Source organism: Cupressus sempervirens, chromosome 7 (assembly GCF_028749045.1).
Source record: "Cupressus sempervirens isolate cs-2001-9-10 chromosome 7, ASM2874904v1, whole genome shotgun sequence".
NCBI classification, from domain to species: domain Eukaryota; kingdom Viridiplantae; phylum Streptophyta; class Pinopsida; order Cupressales; family Cupressaceae; genus Cupressus; species Cupressus sempervirens.
Genome location: NC_143124.1, coordinates 436247468 through 436273179, shown reverse-complemented (window position 1 = coordinate 436273179; position 25712 = coordinate 436247468). Strand labels below are relative to the sequence as shown.

Sequence of the window (25712 nt, the reverse complement as noted above, 5' to 3'; positions counted from 1 at the left end):
TTGGTCCTATTTTGATCGAGGTATCTATGTTTGGTTTCTAGTGTGAGCTGACCTTGGCATTTACTTTGGTTGTGTGTATTTAATTTATGTTGTGAGATGACTTGTGGCTTAAATGTGCATTTAATGCAAGGGTTTATTTAATTTGTAACATACTAGGCCAACCTGTGGCTTAGATGCATATAATTAAGGGGTCTTATGGAGTCTTGAGTCATTATTGAGTGTGGGATCTAGCATGGAGAGGATGAAGTAGCTCAGTGAGAAAAGCTCTCCTAAGTATATGGACACGGCATTGAATGTGAAGCATTTTACACCTAGATCGGGTAAAGTTTGAGAAGGGCTAGTAGTTGACACTTTGGTAACAAGGAGATTTCTTGGTGGGCTTGCGAGAATAATTTTTGATCTTCCTTGGACGTTTCTACCAAAGTGTGGGTCTAGACTAGCTAGGGTTTAGGGTTGGATCTTGAGGGATCTTGCAGAACTATTATTGTAATTGCTATTGTATTTGGCCATAACTAGGAAGGCCTTACAGCCTCACACATTGCATTTGATCAGTTATTTTATGAATAAAGAGTCATGTTTGGTGTCAAATCTTGCTTTGTTGTATTTTTTCTAATGTGCTTATTTACTGGGGGCTAGGACATCTCCTTTAAAAATTATCATGCTTTGCACTATGTCATTGATTTAGGATAGGTGTCTACTGGCCTTGAGAAATGTATGAGATCTATTATGAAGAAGAAGAAAAAGGGAGTTCATGTTCCTAATAAGAATGAGATAAAATAAGTGGTAGGCAGAATTAAAGAACTTTAGGAGCTTAAAGAAAAGGTTATGGAGCTAGTCTAAGATTTGGTTTGGCTTTCCCCATTCTTCTATTTTTTTATTACTTTTATTTTCTATTCTAGTTGTTGACTGTAGGATTTTTTAGATGTTTTTATCTATGGGTGTACCAATTCTTTATGGCACAATTCTTTTTTGGGACTTCAATGATTAAATCTCTCTGTAATCTTTTGGTGGTTTTGGGTCCTCTGTAAAAAGAACCATTGTAGCCCTTAATCAATGACTATTCATATAGTTTCTTTCATAAAACCATGGAAAATCCACACTTAAATTTTGTGAAAGAAATATTTCAAACCATTTTCTAATGACTTATGTTGATATCTACAATTGTGTTTACTATGTTTACTACAATCCTCAAAATACAACTCTCTATGATGAAATGTTATTATTGGTGAAATAAAAGAATAAAAACCCTAATTGTATAATATTTACAAAAAAATAAAGGCTTCTATGTGGTCTACTCCATCAATGAAATATTTAGACTCACTTTCATAATGCACATATTATCTTTCTTCTTGGTTCACTAAACATTCTCATAATATTCACCTAGAAGATGAGAAGAGTTACAAGAACCACATCTTTGAGTAGTTAGTTCATGAGAGTTGGCATGTTTCTTCATGAATGCCATTACCTTGTGACTTATTTGATAGCAAAAAACAAATCAAGCTTCCTTTGGAATTTTAGAATTATTTTTGTCTCTTTGGTGTTAACTACTTTTGAAAAATTATTGGTCATAAAGTTATGCCCCATTTATATTTTTTTAGTAATCTCATTTTTGGTTATTAATTCTCATGTACACTTGTGATTTTATTTAAAGAATCAAGCTCGAGGATTTATTTAAAAGAGTATGTTGCTCATAGTTTTGGTTAGGAAGTTTTATATGGATTATGGGTTGGATCTTTAAAGACATAATGTATCTAAATTTTTTGAATTTTTATAAAACTTGAATATGTGTTACTATTCTTTTTGTTATATTTTTGCCTTGTGAGGAGCCACTCTTTTTGTCACCATCTCGCTACACATGCACAATGTCATTGTAGATACATAGTTCAACTTTGTGTGTGTATATATTGATTGAAGATTTTTTTAATTTAGTTTTATCATTGATAGATGAGTACAAATATGTACTAATATGTTTTAAGAACAAAGTATTAAATGTATATATTTCATTATATTTCCTAAAACTCAATTCCAACATTGCCATATTTATTCATTAAAGAAAGATTCAATGACATTCAAAAATTGATTTTAATATTTAATTTGGGAGCACAAGCCTTTGCTAATACCTCTTCTAACAAGTGTCACATAGTGGCTTGTATTTTCCATTAATTAGAATAGTTTAATTAAGTAAATTAGTACTTTCACTATAGATAAAATTAATTAATTAAAAAAAATTTAAAAAATTATAGTTGTATTTTTTAAAAACTATTTCAAATAAAAATTAATAATAGAGATTAAAAAAATATGGTTTTATTTTGTAAAAAGTATTTCATATTTTAAAATTATAAACATTAAATTATTTAAATATTAAATAATATCATTAATAAAAAGGCAAGAGTCTACAACACAACGGTAAATCACGTGCCTCTTATTTGGGAGGTATTGGGTTCAAATCTACTTGAATTAAATAAATAAACAATAATAATTAATCAAAATGCATAATAATTAATCTTGACTTTGGCTTCTTATCAAATTTTAAAAATATACATCATTAAAAATCTTGCATTTATACCTTAGAAAAATCAAAAAGATTACTGAATAGTTAAATAAAAGTATATAGAAATATTTGCAATAGTAAAAATAAGGCAAGAGCCTACAACACAATTGTAAATCATGTGCCTCTTATTTGGGAAGTATTGGGTTCAAATCTACTTGAATTAAATAAATAAACAATAATAATTAATCAAAATACATAATAATTAATCTTGACTTTAGCCTCTTATCAATTAAAAAAAATATACATCATTAAAAATCTAAATGAAATAAAAAAGATTATTGAATAGTTCAATAAAAGTATATTAAAGTATTTGCAATAGTATATACAATACAAACCAAAAAAACAAAAAAAACAAAAAAACAAAACGTATTACATTAAAATTGTCCATGATTTGATTTTTAATCCTTCTATCATATTTTTCAAAGGTCAAATTTCACTTGCAAGATACTACCACTCGCCAATTATATTTGACCAATTGAACTACAACCTAATTGATAGTGAATTAGAGTGACAGATAAGGAGGAGGTGCACAAACTTTGAATTAGAGTAAAGACTGGAGGTGCACGAACTTTGAATCAGAGTTTCACTATAATCTTCATGAAGATGAAAGTCGGAATGAAAAGAGCACGTACCTTTCGTGCTTCCGATTCTTCCTCCAATCAAAATGATTCTCCCTCCAAGCAGTGTTGAATAATTTACATTGAAATCATCAAAAAGAAGAAAATATCAATAACGTGATAAACTTCCACAATTTTAAGTCAACTTTTACTTCCTTTCAGTCGCTATTATAGTCTAGTTTTGGATAAGGATTGTAACTGTATTACGTTGCCCTTTCGAGTGTTTCGTTTGCAATTGAAATCAATCTCTTATCGAGTCACATGCACAGCTTGACAATTTCTTTACCGTTCATATCTACCATTCCAACGGCTGGCTACTCTGATTAGTTTTCCTTTCAGATTCTAAGGCTGCACCCAGCGTAGAAGTCACATGATTATAAGTTATTCATAAACGTAAGTGGACAAATGACAATGTAAAACGCTATATAATTTAACTGTGTGCAATATAATTCTACATTCAACTGCTCTTTTGTTTTCATTGATATTATCTACTGCAAGGATTGGAGAATTTATGATTGGTGTGTTGCATGAAGAGATATAGCGTGTTATTCACAGCAAGGAATGACTTGCCTACATGGCGTCCTAGAATTCCATGCATAAAGGTATTCAGTGTTTGTGGGCAAGTAATTCGTGTCTGTGCCTCCACTCTACTGTTCATGCCACAAACTACATCATACTAATCATCTCTACTGTCTTAAACCTTACGCCACAGTGCCTTACAGTATTAATTATCATAGACTGGAATTATCAGAATTGGATGAAAATTTGCAATTCTTTTTGTTATATATTGTGGTTCTTTTGAAAATATCTATAATAGAAACTAATTACTGTACCATGTTTAAGACCTTAAAAAGTAGGAGATGGCTTGTAACTAAATCCTCTTTGAAATACATATTTGCAGGACGAGAATGGTGCGCCAAAATCCCAAAATACAGGCGGAGATGAAAGCTCTGATTCTTGTCTGGTTGGACAGAGCCCAAATGAAAATACACAAATAAAAAATTGAGCTGTTTTTACACCATTTGACGGCCTGCATATGTCTGTAGATTCACTACACTCTGTTATTTTCATTCTCTTTGTGTACTTAGCCAAACACACAAAGGAAGCAGCTTTTCCAGCGTGTAGATTAACGGCAAGAAGGGAAATGTATTGTTAGTTGGCAAAGCTGCTAAACATACTGTTGAGCGATAGAGTCATAGACTTGTTCTTGGTAAGTTTTCTATAGCTTTCAATAACATGAAAATGTTCTTGAAATGTGACTGCTTGACTAATTTTTTATTATTAAGGCTTACATATCATCATGGGTGCAAAAAGTGGAGAGTACACCGTTATTATACTCAATACATCATTCAGAGATTTAAAATTGATCCAAGCGAAACAAAAATCAGCTAGAAAACTCTATAACCTATTCGTGCACAAAGAAGAATAGGGAAAATTAAGGTTGGCTAAACATGTTTTCTATAGTCAAATCCTTCGTCAGGGAATCAACCTTAACATTTTAAGGAAATTAAATATGCAAAAATGAAATAGAAACGAGATGATTCAATGCATCTTTGGACATGACTGTAAGTGTTGATGCAATAGCTTTATCTAGAAGGGAATCATGAAAGAATGACTTTGAAAGATGGATGTTATAGTGTTATACAATACTTGATGAAGAAGAAGAATGTCTTGAAAGATTAAAGACTTAAATACTTGAAGGACTTGAGGATGTTCTTGAAATTTGATTCTTGATTATAAAGTCTTAGACTTCATAATGGACAGCAAAATGATGATAGATAGAGTGCTCTTTTATTCAATTGGCTAACTCAGAATAGGGACATGTTACCATTAGTGACATATCCCATACTTGATAAAGAATAGAATGTCTTAAAAGATTAGAGACTTAAATACTTGAAGGATTTGAGAATGCTCTTGAAATTTGATTCTTGATCATAAAGTCTTAGACTTCATAATGGATAGAAAAATGAGGATAAATAGAGTGATTTTTTATTCAGTTGGCTAACTTAGAATAAGGACATGTTACCATTAGTGACATATCCCATAAATAATGGGAAAACTTTTGGTCTAGGTGCTTGGGTTACAAGGTAGATGTAAGATAAGAGTAATCAGGTCATTTTAATGTTGAAACATGTTATGAAGCCCTTACATAAGGATATAGGGTCTAGTGATGGAACATATTATTTGATTGGAGGTAAAATGTAGGGGAACATATAGAAAGAAGACTCAATCTCAAGTTATAAATAAATATAAATTATAATAAAGGTTGATAATGCATTAGATGAGTGTGAAAAGAATATGGGAACCCATAAATAGTGAATGAAGCTAAAATTAGGACCTAGTTAATAGTACTTTAATTTTAGGATGGTAAACTAAATAGGATTTTTTTTAATATGTAATCAAAGTAATTCATTTTTGGCAGGGGAAGAAAATAAGATAGAATCAAAGAGAGGCGACAAGAAATATTTCAAACTATATAGAGTAAAAGAAAGATGAATGAAAACAATTGTATAAAATTACAACATTCTCTCAATATCCTTCTCAATAAAGAAAGGGAACCACTCCTTGTCTTGTTTCTCTTAGGGTAGCTTGGTGAATCAACTCAAAAAGCTTGTGTGTGTGTGTGTGTGTGTGTGCAAGAGAGAAAGAGAGAGGGTGAGAAACATTTCAAACTATTTAGAGGAGGAGAAATAGTACTAAATACAATTGGATAGAATTGAAATATCATCTCAATAGTCTTACCATTTAAGAAAAGGAAAGAACTCTTTAATTATTAATTTTAGAGTGTAGCAATGAATATCCTCTAAAATTTTGTGTGTGAGAGAGGGAGGGAGTCAGTGAGAAAGGGAGAGAATAAATAAATAAAGGGAAAAGGAGATGGAGTGAGGGAGATTAAACTTTTAAAGTTTTTTGATAAGGAGAGGACATAATACAATTAGTCACAGACATAGCATCCACTCAATAGGTTTATCATTCAATAAATAATTTTATTATAAATAGAGAGGAAGAGTGGATAGAAGAAAGAGAAAGTGAAATCTATTGGGAAGGGAAAAAAGAGATGGGAAGCAAGGAGAAGTATTCTTAAAACTATCTACATGAATATAAATAGAGATAAATAAAACAAATATAATTGCAACATCATCTCAATAGTTTTGTCATTCAAGAAAAAAAATTATTCTTATATTTTCTCTTCGAGTAGCTTTGTAAGCCCACATTGAAATTTTGTGAGACGGGGGTGGATAAGGAGAGGGGAAGGGGTGATAAGTAGTGATAAAAGCGATAAATTGAAAGGGTTGAGAGGGAGATAAAGCTCTATAATTTTCCAAACAAGGAGAAAGATAACTAAACATTATTGGATATAATTGCAAAGACATCCTAGGAATCCTATTATAAAGGTAAAAATGATACTCCTTTTATAGTTTCTTATTAAGTGGCATGATGAATGGGTGACCACAAGAAGTTCTGTTGCAATTTCGCAGAAGTTAGATCCGCGGAATTGTACTTCTCAGAAATGGGTACCCGATCTTTTAAAAATCGAGTACTCATTGCTAAAATTATGCTACGGGCACCCGAGCCAAATTTTAAAAATTGGGTACCCGATATTCAAAATGGATCGAGTGCCCGAGCCGCTTAAGTATCATGCGCCAACCTTTTTAAGAATCGAGTACCCGAGTTTTAAAAAATTAGGTACCTGATTGCTTAGAAATTGGGTACCCGATTTGTAAAAGTTTATATAAGCGCTTTTTTGGCATTTTGAGGTCATTTTAATGACCTCAAAAATGGGAGCCTAATTAGAGACGCATAAGGGAGCCCGTTTTCCAGCCCTACCGACTACCCCCTTGCTGCTAGTTTTCGATACATAGATATTTTAATATGTTTTATACTATTTTACTCTTTTTTTTTTCAATTTTCAATTTCATATGTATGTTAATTTATTGTTTTTTCACTTTTAATATGTACGTAAAATTGTAAATTTACATTGTTAATGAACTTAAATGTTTAAATTTTTTTATTTGTTAATTAAAATATAGTTTTGTAAATGTTTATTTAAAAAATTATTATTTTTGATGTTTTGAAATGTATTTAATTTATGTATTTATTACAATGTTGAATGATTAGATTAGATGTAAATTTATTGTTTAAACATGTAATTTTACAAATAAATATAACCTCGACCTAAAACCATATAACCTTGACCTTGTTTTAACTATAACCTTGACCTAAATTCATTGTTTAAACTATAATCTCAACCTAAACATATAAATAAAACCCTAAACATATATAAAATACTTAATCACATAACAGTCCGCCAAGGGATCCAAACAAAAAACTTATAGTATTTAAAATGATTTTACTTAATTTGTATTGTACTTTGTTTCATGGATCAAAAATGGATGATGTAAACTATTTTATAAATGTATATTCTTTCAACCTTTCATACCCTGTGACATGTACAGTGGATGATTGTGCATTCTGAATTAATTTGCCAAGTGGCATTCGGAACAAATGTATATAAATTATTTAAATGGATTGAACTGAAGTAGTTAATATGAACTTTCATGTGGATGTGTTATTTATTTTACTTTTAATAGTTTATAATTATTTAAAAATGAAATGTAAATGTGCTTATTAAGGAATGCAATCTCTTAAGTTTTTTATAAATGTAAATTATTGTATATATGTTATTGCTTGCTTAGTAAAACTTTTGATTAGTTCTTTGGATCCCTTGGTTGGGCGTCATTTAGGATTAGTTCTATAATGTCAATTTGTATTGAATTTAACTCTAAGATCATAACCCTTACTATCATCTTAACCTTACTCTTAATTTGCTAAAACCTACGCCAAATAATATATAAATAATTAAATAACTTTCCTATCTTACCTCAAGTACTAATTTTATAAATGTCAAACCCTAAGATTGAAAGGTAACCCTGGCCCTTAACAAATTAATATTATACTTATAAACCAAATTGAATTAAACCATGATCTTAAACCTAATTATATATCCCAACTTAAGAGTAGAAACCTTGAATTTAACCTTAAAAATCCTTTCCCCAACCATTAACCAAATTGAACCATTACCCTAGAAGATTGAACCAAGTTAAACGTTGACCTTAAAACTAAACCAAATTGTAATACCCCAAAATTGGCTCATTGCCATTATACCAATTCTAGTCTATTTTTGATAATTTCAAAGTCCTATTCTAATAGGCAATTCTCATTCTGCTATTCGCTACTTGACTTAATTGTCAGATGCAGAAAAATCCTAATCTGCATTCATCATATTTCTTATTTAATCCCTATAGTACGTACTCATATTAGTTGCATTAAACCTACTTGATTAATATTTAATTTAATTATTAAGTATTTATACTTTAATTAAATTAAATTATATCCTAAGGCTAATGTACTATGGAATTAAATTTATTTAATTTAATAAATACGCCTATCTTAATTAATTAAATGTAATTATTTAATTAAATGGGAAAGGTATTTCTAATTAATTAAAAGAAATTATTTAATTAAATGGAGTACTTACTTCTAAATAATTAAACAAAGTTATTTAATTAAATGGGAAGACGTTCCTAATTAATTAAATAAAGTTATTTAATTAAACAAAATTGTCTCTAATTAATTAAAGATTATTTAATTAAATAGAAAAAGTAATTATGAGAGCATATTTCATTTTATTAAATTAAATATCTCAACAAAATCTCTCTTCAGTTCAAAAAAGGGGAATTTCCAGTTCACTATTGATCAAAAATGAGTTAACACAGTTAACTCCTTTTTCTACTCAAATTAAAATAGTTAACTCCTTATTTATCTTCAATTAAGTCTATTAACTCCCTTTAATTTGGGAATCTCCCTTTATGACTGAAACTCATCTTCAATCCTGACCGTTGATCTGAATCGATCTCAACCGTTGATGGATTCTAGGAAACTCTATTTAAGAGACCCTCATCTCTTCATTTGGGGGAGGATGAATTGATTTTCTATCGAATTGCTATTGAAATTCATGCTCATATTTACTTACATTTCTTGCATACATTCTCATTTTTAGTTTAATCTCATTTTAGTTTAATCATGCATGTGCTTAATCTAGTTTGCTTCATTTGTTCTTAGATTACATTGCATCTTTCATTTCTTAGATTAATCTGTATACTCATTCTTAGCCTAATTCCATTGTCAAATCCTTCGTTCTTAGAGGGTCTGGTTGCCTACACCTCGATTCCGAGGATATTAACAGGCAAAATCCCTTTAGATAGAAGGCAACAGGTCGCTTTGTAGGGAAAATTTTGGATGAACAATTCAATGTTCATTCCATGATGAATCCGCAAATAAGGACCGTGTTGAAGTGTGTGTGTTAGCATAGGCCGCATTTTCACACATTACATTTCTGGCACCCACCGTGGGGCTTGAAAATCAATTTTTCTGGCCTCTTTCTATATTTTTTTAATCATTTTTTTGTCCTCTGTCCGTACTGTTCCGTACAGGTTCGAATCTTCGTGCAAAACTGTTCATTTTCACGCGAGGATCTAGAATCTTCGCACGAAGATTCTTTTTGCATCGCGCAAGAAAGTTCTTTGGCAGGCAAATCTTCACGCGAGACTTTATTTTTTTGCGCGAGCTGAGTTTAATTTCGCGCGAGCCAAATTTAATCTCGCGCGAGCCGGATTTGATTTCGCGCGGGCCATAAAACTTCTTCGCGTGGACTGTCAGGAATTTCGTGCGAAACTCTTCTGACATAGGCAAAAAAAATAATTTTGCATTGATTTGCGTGTTTTTTGATTTTTTTCTGCTGACTGTTAGCAGTTTCTAGTGTTTTTGTGTTTTTCTTTGTGTTTTTTTTCTATTTTTGATTTTTTTTTGAACAGCATAGTAGCTGTTTGTGGAATAATGGGAAAAACGTGTTGAAGTTGTCAGAAACAGTTAAGAATCTACTAAGCGCATTGCGAGGATCACCAGGTAATCTTCATCGGCTGATAACATTTCATTTGGATCTAAAACAAACATCTTTCGGGTTGAGCTTGTGTGTTTCCTTCTGTACTTCCATTTTACAACACGTGCATAAACTCATACTAGGGTGTAATCTCTGTTAGTATTCATTTAGTAGGCTTAGTCTTTAGTGATAGATCTTATTAACTATCTTGGGTTATTGGACTCGCTAATCCATCGGCCCCTCGTTCCACCTTGTGGTTGCAAGCTCAGCACCACGTTAAATAGGGGAGGGGTCTACAGGACATAAGCGTTAAAGGCTCCACAAGGAAACCCTTTTGTTGTTTTTTTTTAGAACTCACTAATTTATGAGTTGTGGACTCGTTTTGGCTTGTGTGAGGGGTTAAATGTTCCACATCTTTGGACTCACCTCACATTAGTTAAAGCGTTAAGTGTACCACCTTGTGATTTTTGATTACTTTTAGATAGATTTGCTTTCAGGAATTAACATCTGTACACACATAGTAATTAAGCCCCCATGAACACTATTCGTGGATCTTGAGGGAGTGGGTTCCTAGTGAAACTCCTCTCTAAGACAGATTCCTTATGGGTGGGGAGGATACTTTGAGCATCTCGTAGATAGATGAATCTTTGACTTGTTGATTAAGGCATCCTTTCTTCGGAGAGGTTGATAGATCACAGGAAGATGATATCATAGATCTTTAAGGGATAATCTTAGTCTAGCGTGTCAGATTAATCTGTTTGCTTTGATTGGGCTAAAGGTGAAAAGGTGTCAAAACCTTGAATCTGGAAGCTAAGTCCCCTTGTGGTATACTATTGTGAGTCGGTCACCTTTAGAGAGGGTTAACCGTAGCAGACAATCCCTCTACAGGAAAAACTATGATGACTGAACCTCAAGCGATAATAGCCATTTTTGCCATGGTAGTGAGAACCACTATATAAATGTCCTTGTGGAAAAAATCTCCATGGGTGTGGTTCATTGTGGGTTGTTAGATCTCCCTAGCAGCTCTTGAAGATTAAGTTCTCAGACTGTGTCAAAACCTCGGTGCGCCGAGATTGGAGGTCACCCCTGTGAGCCATAAAAGTTGCAGAGTCAAACCATTATTAAATACCTTAGAGAAGCCAACTTTTATTTTTCTAAGGAATGTGTGTGATGATTGCAAAACTCTTTGAAAATGTACACAAATAGCTCTCTTAGGGATTAACACAAACTAAGTCACTTGATTGTTCATGTGCAAGGTTTCTTTTGCCCTTGCTCATTGTTTTTAGACGTGCTTGAAATCACTTGCTTGCTGTTCTATGTGCCTGTTTATCTGCCTGGATATTGGATTGATCAAAATTTTTGATAAAATTAGTTGCTTTTGTGAAACTGTTCTGTCCGTTCGCACGAAATCATTTTGGTCTCGCGTGAAATAATTTTGCTCTCCCGCAAAATCATTTAGCTCTCACGCGAATCCATTTTTCCCTCACGCAAAATTAAAAGTTCTATTGCGCATCTTCGCGCGATCCAGAAACATTCTCGTGCGAAATTAAAAACTGTTATTGATCTTCGCGCGAGACAGAAACATCTTCGCACGGCCCATAAAACTTCTTCGCGCGACCCGTAAAGGTTTTTTGCGCGAAATTTTGTATCAGCATTTACAATCTGGGTTTATTTTAGCTATCTGCGGCCTACACGCTATCTTTTTTTGCGTCTGTTTATCGCTCTTCATTTGCAAACAGTCCTGGAACAACGACACTTTGCTTAATTGAAAACTTGTGTCTTATACCTTGACTAGTCTCGTCTCATATGTCCTCGTCTTAATGCTTGCCATACTTTGTGCTGCTGTGGTCATAATCTCTGGCTGTTCTAGCCTTTAAATTAGACCATTTGTGCCTTAGTGAACAACATTCTTGTTACTATCTTGTCCTTTTTGAGACTCAATCTTAGTATAGTCCTTGTCTAGGTTCTAGCTTCTTGTCCTTGCCTATGACTGTCACAACCAGAAGCGGCAATGTGTTTTATCCTGATAACATTCGACGTGGTCGTGCTAGGGGTCGTAATCGCAGCAGAGGTAGCTTATCTTTCGCTACACAATCCATATCCAGTTTGGCTAGTGAGGTGTCTTCACGGTCTTCCTCACTTGTAAGGTCATCTCAAGATCAGCGAACATTTTCCAATTTGCAAAAAATTGGGAATCGTTTTTACCAAAAGGATACTGAGACAGGTAGGAGTCCTGCATTCTCAAACACAATGTATGACCCTTTCTCCATGGACCCTTTCCAAACACAATGTATGGAAACTGAACAAGTTCCTATAATGACTAATCGTGAACTTGAATGGGGTAGCCATAGTCGACATCAAGAACAACCTAGAGATGACAAGGAGAAAGAGAAAGAAAATGACATTGATGAAGAACAAGAAGAGGTGGAAATCCTTCCTGAACACATAGCAAGATGTCGTAGAGACAAAAACTTTCAGAAGGTCATGGGAATCCTAATCAACGAAGAGAAAGAAAAGTAATTTCTCAAACTTGCCCAAGAGGGAGCTAAACTGCCCACACATTTCGATGTGGAGACCATTATCACACGTGAAGAAGAAATTGAGACCACTAAACTCCAAAAACAACTAAAAATTATGCAAGACCAATTGGCTCAGATGATGCATGAGAAAGAGAAACCCAAAAAGACATACACATTGGACGCTCTTTGTTCATTTCCATTTGACACAAGTATAAACATGCCGCCTTTCCCAAGAGGTGTAGAACTACCCAAATATGACAAGTACTTTGGTACTACTGATCCCCAAGATCACTTGCAGGAATTTGGTGCTTTGTCTATGGAGTTTATACACAATCAAACGTACTTCATGCGTTTATTCCCTAGAAGCCTAGGTGGTCAAGCTTTGGAGTGGTTTTCACATTTACCTCCTAGTATCAAGATGTTTGACAAAATTGCTAATTCATTTGTTCAACAATATTATCATAACATTCAACACCCTATAAATATTCAAGATCTATGTAACCTTAAACAGAAGGTTGGTGAGCCTTTTCTCACTTTCCTCCAACGGTGGAGATAGCTTTATACCAAGTACTCCCGTAAAATTCCGAAAACGGAGAAGCTCGACATTTTCACCGATAACCTCTTACCTAATTTCGGGTATAGAGTCCAACTACAAGGTCCGCGTACCTTTGAAGACATGATTACACAGGCTATCCATATCGAAGAATTTATGATCAAGAAAGGTGAGCTCACTCTTCAGAGAGACTCAAAACAAGGTTCCACTTCCAACAAGGATAAAACCAAACATGTCAACAAGAACCGAGAAATTGTACATGATGGGGTTGTTGATAATGTCACACCAAAACCCACTAAAGCAGCACTTAATCTTACAGACTGCTTCAAAGTGGCCAAAAGTGCTAAGAAGCCTCCTCCTGACAATAAAATGTCTGGGAATAAATCGAGAAACTCATGGACAGCAAGACCCAAGCGAGAGTATACGCCTTTAGGAGAACCTTTGGATGTGGTTTACAAAACATTGCTACAACACAAGCTTATCTCACCAATGGATAACCCTCGTCCCTATGATCCACAACCACATCCACCATGGTGGAATGAGACCTCATTTTGTGAGTATCACCAAAACAAGGGACATAAAACCATCAACTATATAAACTTACGTCATAAAGTCCAGGACATGATTGATGCTGGTGAACTTGTGGTAGATGGACATAACAAAAACTCGGACCACAAGGCGTTCAAAGAACCTTTCCCACCTTATGAAAAAGGAGAGACTTCGAAACCAGAACCCTACAATAAGGTCAACTATACGTATTCCAATGATGACAAGGTCATTCACATGGTTGAACCTGTAGATTTTGAATACTACGACATTATTACCATAAAGGGGAAGCAAGATAACAATAAACCCAAGATACCATTTGTCTTGAGAGGCCCTACTTCCAATAACATGGATAATATGTCTTCGCAACACTGTGCTAACGTTGTTACTCGCTCTCATGCGAAATTGGTGCTCAAAGGCCCTACACCTCCTACTTCAAATCTCAAACAACACAAGGACAAAGCCCTTGCTGGTCCATCCGATAAAGTTGCAAAACACACGACGAACTTGACTGCAACCAGTTATAGTGTTCTAGATCAATTAAAATGAACCAATGCTCACATTTCTATATTTGAGTTGCTTAAAATCTCGCCCGCTCATAGGCAAATTCTGGACAAAGCCCTCACTGAGACAAACGTTCCTCAGGATCTTGATCTTAAAATATTTCAATCCATGGTAGGTCACCTGACCTCACCTCATCTTATGACCTTCTCCAAGGAGGATGACAACTCACTGAATCACCCACACAATCAGCCTCTACACATTGAGGTTATGATCCACCAGACACGTGTTCGTCGGGTACTCATTGACAATGGCACTAGCCTAAATATTGTTTCTACGACTTTTCTTAGACAATTGGGTTATTCTGAGGACTCTATTGATCCTCGATGAAAGATCACTATTAAAGCATACAATGAAGTAAAATGAAAGTCACTAGATCTTGTGACTTTACCAATTCGCGTCGGTCCTATCAAAAGGGATGTCACCTGTTAGGTGCTTGACATTCCCTTAGCCTACAACATTCTGTTAGGACAGCCATGGATACATGAGATGCGCGTTGTGCCATCCACATACCACCAATGCATTAAATTCCCATTTCATGGCTCTGAAGTTACTATTCCTGCAACTACTAGCTACACTTGCAATATGCTCAAAGCTGCTGAATCTTTCGTCCCTGCTAACCGTGAGTCTACTGATTGTCACAACAATAAGCTGAAACAAATTGAGCAGTCATTTAAATTGAAAGAAACTGGTATGGGAGATACCACATGGAACCAGTGTTATCATTAACATCAATTCCAAAATCCCCTCGACATTTTGGGAGACCCTCAATAGCAAAGAAGCCATTCGTGTTGACACCTCATACCAAGTTTAATGGTTCTTTTGTCAAAGCTACAGTTCCCTTAGAAGATGAAAGCGAAAACAGAGCCATTGCTGCATGGCTTTACAAAGAAGAGTCTCCAGTAGACCTAACAGAACAAGTTCAAGAAATCACTCCTAAGAAGTATGGACCTGGTCTTAAGCTTATGAAGCATTTTGGCTACAAGGGAACTGGCCCTATTGGGTGCAATAACAATGGTTTAATAGATCCTGTCAAAGAAACAGCTCGAAGCAACAGTGAGACAACTGGCCTAGGGTTCAAGAAGGTCCCTTTCCATTTGGGATCCAATAAATTCATACTTGTACCTGAGAGTTCATCTGAAAATGAGTCACAATCTGAATCAGGTACTCAAAAGGAAGAATCTAATTATGAGGATTCTTACCCTCATCCTATTCCTTATGATCTTGCTAAATTCTTTGCTGAGCCAGATGACTTTGTGCCATGTGTTAGCACTCTGGATGATACTAGTGATTCTTCTGAGGACAATACTAAGCAACTCGAATATCATTCAGAAAAGGGAGAATCTAGTCATTCATGTCATATTGAGTATTTGTGTAAGAATCCAGAGGCTGAAGGAGAGTATGTCCCTATCATTGTTGGGAAGTTCTATAGTCTCTCACCATGTAGCACTGATTCTCATGAATATGAATTTGACAATCTTTCAGAAGCGACTACTGATAAAGACATTGACCAAGTGCATGTCTATGAAAATCAAATTGAAGTGAGTGAAACGTCTAGGGATAGGTCACAGGGATCTGATCCAACTAGTGTCTTAGAGTCATCAATTACTAACGTTTGTACTCTAAGACGTTTGAATACACCTGTGGGTGAGGTCGCCGTAGGTCTCAAATTGCTGGTCCATGCATTTAATAACTATACTGTGAACGCAATTGAACCAGCCACTACTCTCTCACTCACACATCTCGAGCTTATAGACTGGAACCCCAATGCATCTAACGAAGTCCCCACGTTCCAGAATGACTATACTCTTGCATGTTACCTAAACGCTATCAGACGTGTAACGTCTTCCACCAATGAGCAGAGCGTCAACATGACTGAGGCCGACATCAAATATCTCAGTCACATTATTAAAAAGAAAAAATGCAAGAGGTCCGATGGTGAAAACCACATTGTGGTAGTGTCGGATCCAAAAATAGTAAAAACAAAAGACATATCCAAGGGTGAAAACCTCTCTGAGGCGCCCGCGGATGAGATATTTGATGTCCTTCCCAGTCACTTTTAGGAGAGATCATCAGTGTTAATAGAGCCAACATAGCCGATTAACCTAGGTACAGAAGAACATCCTCATGTGATACATTTGGCTCAGTCATTGTCAACTGAAGAAAAGGAACAATTCATTGCCTTTTTCAAGGGAAAGAAAATAAATTTTGCCTGGACATATTCTGACATGCCAGGATTGGATCCTTGTCCATAACTTGTCCATCATGCCAAATACTCATTTCCCAAAGCATACAAGATTCTGTTTCCTTGTACAAATAATATTGCTGAATATGAAGCTTTGATCAATGGTATGAAAATTGCAGCTGAATGGAGAGTAGATCAATTAGATATCTTCGGTGACTCTCAGCTTGTCATCAACCAAGTAAATGATGTGTATCAAACAAAGAATGAAAAACTAATTCCTTATAAGTGCATGGTTGATGACTTGATGAAATATTTTGCACACATCACCTTCCAACAGGTTCCACGTGTAGATAATAAAGTGGCTGACGCCATGGCCACTCTGGCCTTCCTTCTACAAATGCCAAAAAATGATCTCCGACACGAGTTCTTGGTGGAAGCGTTACACTACCCAGCCTATGACACACCTAATTCCAAGATGATCTTTTCTATTATAGGACAAGAGTCATTCTGCTACCATTACATCTATTCCTACCTTCATAATCAAACCATTCTGGAATGTCTTACTCGGAAAGAGAAACGTTACCTAATCCATAACGCTTCACATTATGTCATTATTGCTGACGATCTATATAGGAGAGGTCTCGATGTAACACTCCTTAGGTGTTTAGAACCCGACGAGTCCAAACGTGCACTAATTGATGTTCACAAAAGCATTTGCGGATCTCATTCCAATGGCCTAACACTAGCTCGCAAACTCCTTCGTGCTGGTTACTACTGGCCTAAAATGGAGCAAGAAGCTATTAAATATGCTAGGTCCTACAAACAGTGTCAACTACACAGGAATCTCATTCACACTCCAACTAGAGAGTTGATTCCCTCTACTTCAACATGGCCATTTCAACAATGGGCCTTTGACTTGGTGGGACAGATTCACCCAACCTCTTCTAATGGACATAAGTTCATTATCACCGCTATAGATTATTTCACGAAATGGGTAGAGGCAGTCCCTCTCACAATTGCTGATGGCAAAACTGTAGTGCTTTTTATCACAAACTACATCATCTATAGATATGGTATACCGTCCTCAATCATTACTGATAATGGAGGACAATTCAAAAATAAAGACCTTAATGAACTATGCAAAAAATTTAAAATCACACATCATTGGTCTTCCATTTATTACCCCTAGGGTAATGGGCAAGCTGAGGCATCCAATAAGGCAATCCTCAAAATTCTTCATCGCACAGTCAGTAAGTTAGGGTGAGACTGGCATCTCTAGATCAATCTAGCCCTGTGGGCATATAGAACTAGCATTAGAACTCCAACGGGGACGACTCCTTTTGCGGTGGTATATGGGTCAGATGTTGTGCTTCCGATAGAGGTTGAGATTCCTACCTTGAGAATCTCTATGAAAGGCCTTATCACAGATGATGACTATAGGATAACCTGGCTTCAAGAACTTGTGTTGCTGGATGAACGACGACAAGTGGCCTGTGATCATCTACGAGCATATCAACAAAGAATGGTGCGAAGCTACAATAGGAGGATTAGGCCACGTGACTTCCAGCTGGGTGATCTCGTCCTAAGAGAGAATCCTAAGAATCAACAACAACGAATGCAAAAGGGAAAGTTTGAACCAAACTGGCTATGTCCTTACATCATTACTGCAGTAAATGGATCTGGCGCCTATCAACTTTCCACAACTGAAGGAGAAGTGCTTAAAGAGCCTATGAACACTCTCCACCTAAAGCGGTTTTTCAGTTGATTCGATCTCAGCAAGCTCTTTGTACATATCTAGATGTCCTGAAAAAATCCTAAAAATTAGAAAAAGTCCTAAAAAAGTTGTTACCCTGGTAAAAACCTAGCAATAGGTACCTTTGTTAAAAAAAAAAAAAAAAAAACACCTGCCAAGAAGATGAAAACCTGGTAAACAGGCGCCTCTTGTTAGTCACTTTCATGCTTTTTCTTTCCTGCTTTTCCTGCTCATGTATCCATGGATTGAGTTTTGTCATAGGTCAGGGACATTCCTCTCTAGTGTCACTCTTTTCGAGATTCTCCTCATAGAATCTCTTTCGTGACAGTCACCAGTTGTTCTGACTACGTCTACCTACTGTCACCAGTGTCACTCTTTTCGAGATTTTCCTCATAGAATCTCCTTCGTGACAGTCACCAGTTGTTCTAACTACGTCTGCCTACTGTCACCAATGTCACTCTTTTCAAGATTTTCCTCATAGAATCTCCTTTGTGACAGTCACCAGTTGTTTTGACTGCGTCTGCCTACTGTCACCAGTGTCGCTCTTTTCGAGATTTTCCTCATAGAATCTCCTTCGTGACAGTCACCAGTTGTTCTGACTGCGTCTACTTGCTGTCACTAGTGTCACTCTTTTCAAGATTTTCCTCATAGAATCTCCTTCGTGACAGTCACCAGTTGTTCTGACTGCGTCTGCCTACTGTTGTCACCCTACTAAAGAGATTTATTTCTTACATTTTCTAGACATTGACACTTGACATCATCTCGAAAACATTAAACTCAACAACATACATGTTTGGATATGCTGAGCATTTTTTTCTTATTGCTTTGTTTTGCTTTATCATATCTCCTCGAGCAACATCGATGATGTCATCTCCAACTAGAGAAGTAATGACTGGTGGCATGATCTTTTCATATGTTTTCTGTTTGCGGTTTAGTTCCAATAAGTTGATACATTCCTATAAGAGGGGTGTCCACTATAAGAGCCTCCATTTCGTATTGGATGGCCGTGTGTACCTCGACCCGTTTTATACAGATATGTCATTAATATTGGTTCTTCTCCTTGTTTGTTGGAGTGAACTCTTCATGCTATAGTACATACTAATTACTTGTCCTATTAAGTGAACATACGGGTCACTGCGAGTATATTTAGCACACTTCTATCTCAGGTTACGAACGCAAGGGTCGTTGCGGACAACATGAATATCGAATACTTTGCATAAGAGGAATCTCCTGTGTGTTTGGTGTGCCTGTCATGCGAGCAACATTCAGGTCATCCTAGCATTCATGCTTTGATGCTTATGTTAACTTGTTACATTAAAAGGGACAAATGTTCTGGTCATTCTAGCTTCTTGTGCCTCGAATGCTTACATTTAATCCCGACATTCCAATAACGTATGTTACATTCATATTTTCATGATTGCAATGTCAGTGGAAATTGTGTAACATAGGAGATTTATTTTATATCCAATGATGATAAATCATCGAGGCTTGGTAACCAAACCTAAGGCTACATTTAACATAGTCTTGCATACTTCATTTGCATTAACACGCGATTTGACGATAATCCTATTCATACTCCACATGCATCAGATTCCTCCATGGCTGCACAAGCGTTTGGTTCATCGATTCTCATTCCTCAATGGAATACTTGTGACTGTCAAATAAAAACGCACAACACTATGTCATATGTTAGTTCATACATATGCGTTCTATCTAAACATACATCTCATGTACATCAGAGCAAAACAAAATAGACAATGACATGTACACAGGAATACTCGGCTCAAAATATCGTATATATATATATATATATATATATATATATATATATATATATCAAAGAATGGGTCAGTACAAATAAAATGGGCGCTACTCGAGCGCAATCGATCAAAAATGATACATCTGGTGCTGGCACACCAATTGATACATAGCCAGAGATCAAAATAAAAGTCAGGCACAGAGCATCTAACTCTGTCCCAAACTCTCGCCTCCGGGAGGACCAGGAGGAACAGGGGCAACAGGTGGCGGAGGCGGTGGTGGCATATCCGGCCTGACAGGAGGTCGTGCACCTTCAGACTCTTGTGCGTACTAAGAGAATCGCTACATCTGTAATGTCTCATCAAGTATTGCACTAGTGTATGTAGCATAATAATATGCAGCTCGAGCAGACTGGAAACGGATCTCATCCTGTGCCAACTCTAGCCTCCGGTTTGCAGCCTCTGTGCGCTCTCTCTGGCGATCTGTCTCTCTCTATCTCTCTACCAGCTACACATCCCTGACTGCCACTGCAATCTGCAACTCTCCCAACTGTCGCGAGGCTGCACAAACCCGCTCTCAGTACCACCATACCATGTCTTGTACCCCACCTACCGGCTGATCCGGCATATCCTCATCGACCATCTCTGGTGCATGCTGAGGTGGAGGTGCCTGCTGCGGTGGAGGTACCCGCTGTTGTGGGACCTCCTGCTGATGGACTTGCTCCTCTGTCCTCTGCCTCCTCCGCAGACTGTGTTCTGCTCCACTGCCCCCAGCACCTGGGTCTGATCCCATCTGCCGTGGGGGAATAGGTATTTGCTGTACTTGGTGCTGGACCTGTGGTGGCACCTGTGGCTGTGCCTGCTGCTGCTGTGATACCTGTCCCTGCCCCTGTACCTGCCCTGCCATCCCTAATGGATTTGTGAAGTGTGGGAATGGATGGCTCATCAAAAATGCCTGATATGCAAGCGTCATCCCGGCATCTACTACCTCTGGCAGGTAGTCCCACTGAACTGCAACAAGGTTGCGAATATCTATCATGGATCATCCTGGATCCATCCGTGGAGGCCATCCTCGCTCTATATCCTTCTGCACCCTGGCATAGGCATAGTACTCAGCTGAAATGTCTTGTGGTCGACCATACTGCCGCCACACTCATGAGATGACAAATCTCTCTATGACTAATGTCGTCCTGCCTGCCAGCGGTCGAGAACTAAACATCCAAGGCAGCTCTCTCGGGGCATCATCCCAGTCCTCTGTCTCTCTCCAGGGTCGCCATATAACAGACACCAGGTCATCAAGATGTGTCCGCCAATGCTCAATCTTTCCCACTGGGTAATATGCCCTCGATATCTGCAAATGTAGGGTTCCATGGGCTTTCGAGAATCCTCAAAAATTGGCCTACATACAGGGAGATGCTCCCAAGCCCAGATCTGTAACACATAAACACCTGCTGCCATGGTCTTCTTCTCGTGGAAGATGACCTCATGCATCTCATGAAAAAGATGGGCCAACATACACTAACCCCACCCAAAGATCTCAGGTGCCTCAACCATCCTACGGAGCATGACACCCCATCCACACTCCAACCCATGCTGTCCCCTGTCAGGACATAGGAAGCAGCTCAAGAAAATACCCAACACGGATGCTAACCTGTGTGTAGGTCCATAAGTATGCATCAGTTCATCCTAGCTGATGGCCCTGCCACTCGATAGCTCTCTCTCAAAAACAATGGATAGTGCCTCTGTCCCTAATCGAGGCACTGTATCATACACAACTCGAGCACTGTGAAAGGGGATCCTCAAGATCCTCCATATGTCCTCTGGTGTGATGGTCATCTCACCCATCGGCAAATGAAATGTGTTTGTCTCCGAATGGAAACGCTCTACCAATGCAGTCAGTAAACTTTGATTCACCATTACGGCTGGAATCTGGCATAGTGAAGACAAACCCAATCGGGCAATCTGTGCCCGATCTGCGTCATCCAAACTCTGCAATAACTCTCCATAAGGCAGATAATGAGATCTAAATGATATGTCTTCGAATATCTCCTGCACGCACAACAAAAAAACAAAAAAATGACAAACAAACGATCAATATCAAGTCGAATCGAAGCATCAAACCAAAATAAAATGCGATTTCTAAATGCGAAAATCACAAAACTGGCATTGAATTTCATGCGAGATTGCTGAAATCTCGCACGAAGACATATGGTTTCGCGCGAAATAGTTCTCTCTTCGCACGAAGAAACTCACCTTCGCGCGAAAATAGATCTCCTCGCGCGAAGATAGATCATCTCGCGCGAGAAAAGAGGTTCTCGTGCAAAACAAGATTTGCCACGCACGAAGAATCTCCATCTTCGCGCGAAGCCAAAATCGCCTCGTGCGAACATATTCCGGCTGCGCGCGAAGAAATAGCACATCTTGTTTCTTTGCACAAAGAAAGAATATCTTCACGCGAGAAGAGATCGGTCTCGCGCAAAGAAAGAATTGAACATCCTAAAACATGCTAAAAATGTGCATAAATGAACTCAAAATGCATGTAATCGAAAGTACAAAGATGGGAGATCGATGACTCACCAGTGGTCCATAGTCTACTAGCCGGCTGTGTCGTCTGGAGCGCTCAAAACGATGATATCTCAAGTTCACTGCCATGTCTATAGCAGAGCTCAAAATCACTAAAAGAAAAAAGCACAAATCAATTGAAAATGACCCTTCAAGCCATTATATATGTGTTGACCAAATTTTTCAAAGTGCTTAGATTTGCACAAAAATCGCACTCTTGGCTAATTGGACCATTCTGGATCCATTTTCGGGATTAAATTTGAAATCTGACACACCCAAGAACCTTAAAAATGCATTTTAAAATTTTGGGGACCGATGTGATCGAACGCTTGTGCAGTCAAAATCTTTCTGATACTTCATGATTCTTGGAATCCTTTCAACTTTACATTCTCCATATTTTCAAAATTCATTTTGAAAATATTCAACTTAAGTCAACTTTACATGATATACTGCTTCAAATCATATTTCTGGTGTGTCATCTTTCGATTTTGCTCCCGAGGGGGCATGATGATTACATCATTAAATGCTTATTTCTCGGGGCATTTAGTTCACATCTTATGTCCTAGTCACTTGGGGCATCTCATCACTTGGGGCTTTTTTTTTGTTCCCTTCTATCTGACATCTCTGCCATCTATCTTATCTTTTCATGAATTGATCAACCTTATAACAACTCTTCTCAGAGTTCGATGGACAGGTATTGGGACAGTCTAAACCCTGACTCCTGAGGATCAAACATCGTTCTGGGCATGATTCTATGACTCATGATGAGACCTTGTTATCTTTTATCAATTTTAGGTATCTAGACATTCTGTGTAGATCCTTAAAGGTTAAGCTTCGTTCTGGAGATAATCTTCTAAATGCTATCAATTTCGGGTATCTAGGTGTTCTACCTAGATCCTTGAAGGTTAAGCTTCGTTCTGGAGATAATCTTCTAAATGCTATCAATCTCAGGTATCCAGGTGTTCTATCTGGATCCTTAAAGGTTAAACTTTGTTATGAAGAAACTTTTTAAATGCTTATCAATTTTAGGTATCTAGACATTTTGTCTAGATCCTTAAAGATTACGCTTTGTTCTAGAGATAGTCTTTTAAATGCTATCAATCTTAGGTATCTAAGTGCTATGCTTGAATTCCTTAGGATTAAGCTCTGCTCTAGAGATGGTCCTTAAAAAGCTTATCAATTGGTCTCCGTGTCATCACCTTCAGAACCAATCTCATGTTCGCATGATGCTTTCTGATTATCTTTGAATTTCACGTGTTGCTCGCACATTCATTCAAAGAGGGGCAAAATGTAATACCCCAAAATTGGCTCATTTCCATTATACCAATTCTAGTCTATTTCTGATAATTTCAAAGTCCTATTCTAATAGGAAATTCTCATTTTGCTATTCGCTACTTGACTTAATTGTCAGATGCAGAAAAACCCTAATTTGTATTCATCATATTTCTTATTTAATCCCTATAGTACGTACTCATATTAGTTGCATTAAACCTACTTGATTAATATTTAATTTAATTATTAAGTATTTATACTTTAATTAAATTAAATTATATCCTAAGGCTAATGTACTATGGAATTAAATTTATTTAATTTAATAAATATGCCTATCTTAATTAATTAAATGTAATTATTTAATTAAATGGGAAAGGTATTTCTAATTAATTAAAAGAAATTATTTAATTAAATGGAGTACTTACTTCTAAATAATTAAACAAAGTTATTTAATTAAATGGGAAGACATTCCTAATTAATTAAGTAAAGTTATTTAATTAAACAAAAGTGTCTCTAATTAATTAAAGATTATTTAATTAAATAGAAAAAGTAATTATGAGAGCATATTTCATTTTATTAAATTAAATATCTCAACAAAATCTCTCTTCAGTTCAAAAAAGGGGAGTTTCTAGTTCACTATTGATCAAAAATGAGTTAACACAGTTAACTCCTTTTTCTACTCAAATTAAAACAGTTAACTCCTTATTTATCTCAAATTAAGTCTATTAACTCCCTTTAATTTGGGAATCTCCCTTTATGACTGAAACTCATCTTTAATCCTAACCGTTGATCTGAATCGATCTCAACCGTTGATGGATTCCAGGAAACTCTATTTAAGAGACCCTCGTCTCTTCATTTGGGGGAGGATGAATTGGTTTGCTATCGAATTGTTGTTGAAATTCATGCTCATATTTACTTACATTTCTTGCATACATTCTCATTTTTAGTTTAATCTCATTTTAGTTTAATCATGCATGTGCTTAATCTAGTTTGTTTCATTTGTTCTTAGATTACATTGCATCTTTCATTTCTTAGATTAATCTGTATACTCATTCTTATCCTAATTCCATTGTCAAATCCTTCGTTCTTAGAGGGTCTGGTTGCCTACACCTTGATTCTGAGGATATTAACAGGCAAAATCCCTTTAGATAGAAGGCAACAGGTCGCTTTGTAGGGAAAATTTTGGATGAACAATTCAATGTTCATTCCGTGATGAATCCGCAAATAAGGACCATGTTGAAGTGTGTGTGTTAGCATAGGTCGCATTTTCATGCATTACACAAATCACCCTAAACTAGAACTCAATAATATATTGAACACTTTAAAATAAAATTCAAACCTAACTTTTTTGAATTAATGTTGGTTTTTAATCTAAAAGCTCTAACTATAATTCTATATCTAAAACCAAATTTAGCACTTTAAAAATTAATTCAATTTATTAACTCTTGTCCTAATTGAAACCAAAGAATGTAAACCTAATCAAACAGAACAAACCAAATTGAACCCTAATCCTAAAAATAATTAAACATTTATATCAAGGTCTCAAAATGATACATCATAAAAAAATTAGAAGAGACTTGAATGAATCAGGCATCTAATTAAGTAACCCTCCCTGACCATCAAGAGGTGGAGGTGTCCACATCAGTGCAAGTAGGAGCCTGGACTAGACCCTTGGATGGGTAGCCTAAATGTTTATTACCTTTGCAGAATGGAAGGCCACATAACAAAATATTGCCTTCTTCTATAAAAACAAATACCCACCCCCTAGTGATATATATAGTAAGATCTTTTCCCTATTTTTACTGTCAATATTTTTGGTTAGAAGATGATGATAGTTCAAAATGATTTAGAAGATAGGGATAATATGATAACCATCATTCCTAGAATGAAGATGCA

General features: G+C 36.3%; 1 long non-coding RNA gene across 1 annotated transcript; it reads left to right on the top strand.

The window, feature by feature from the left end:
* Positions 1-3572: 3572 nt before the first annotated feature.
* Positions 3573-4466, top strand: LOC149547439 (uncharacterized). Its single transcript, XR_016353868.1, has 2 exons — positions 3573-3770; positions 4070-4466. It is a non-coding gene; the product is annotated as an uncharacterized LOC149547439 (long non-coding RNA).
* The last annotated feature ends 21246 nt before the right edge of the window (positions 4467-25712 follow it).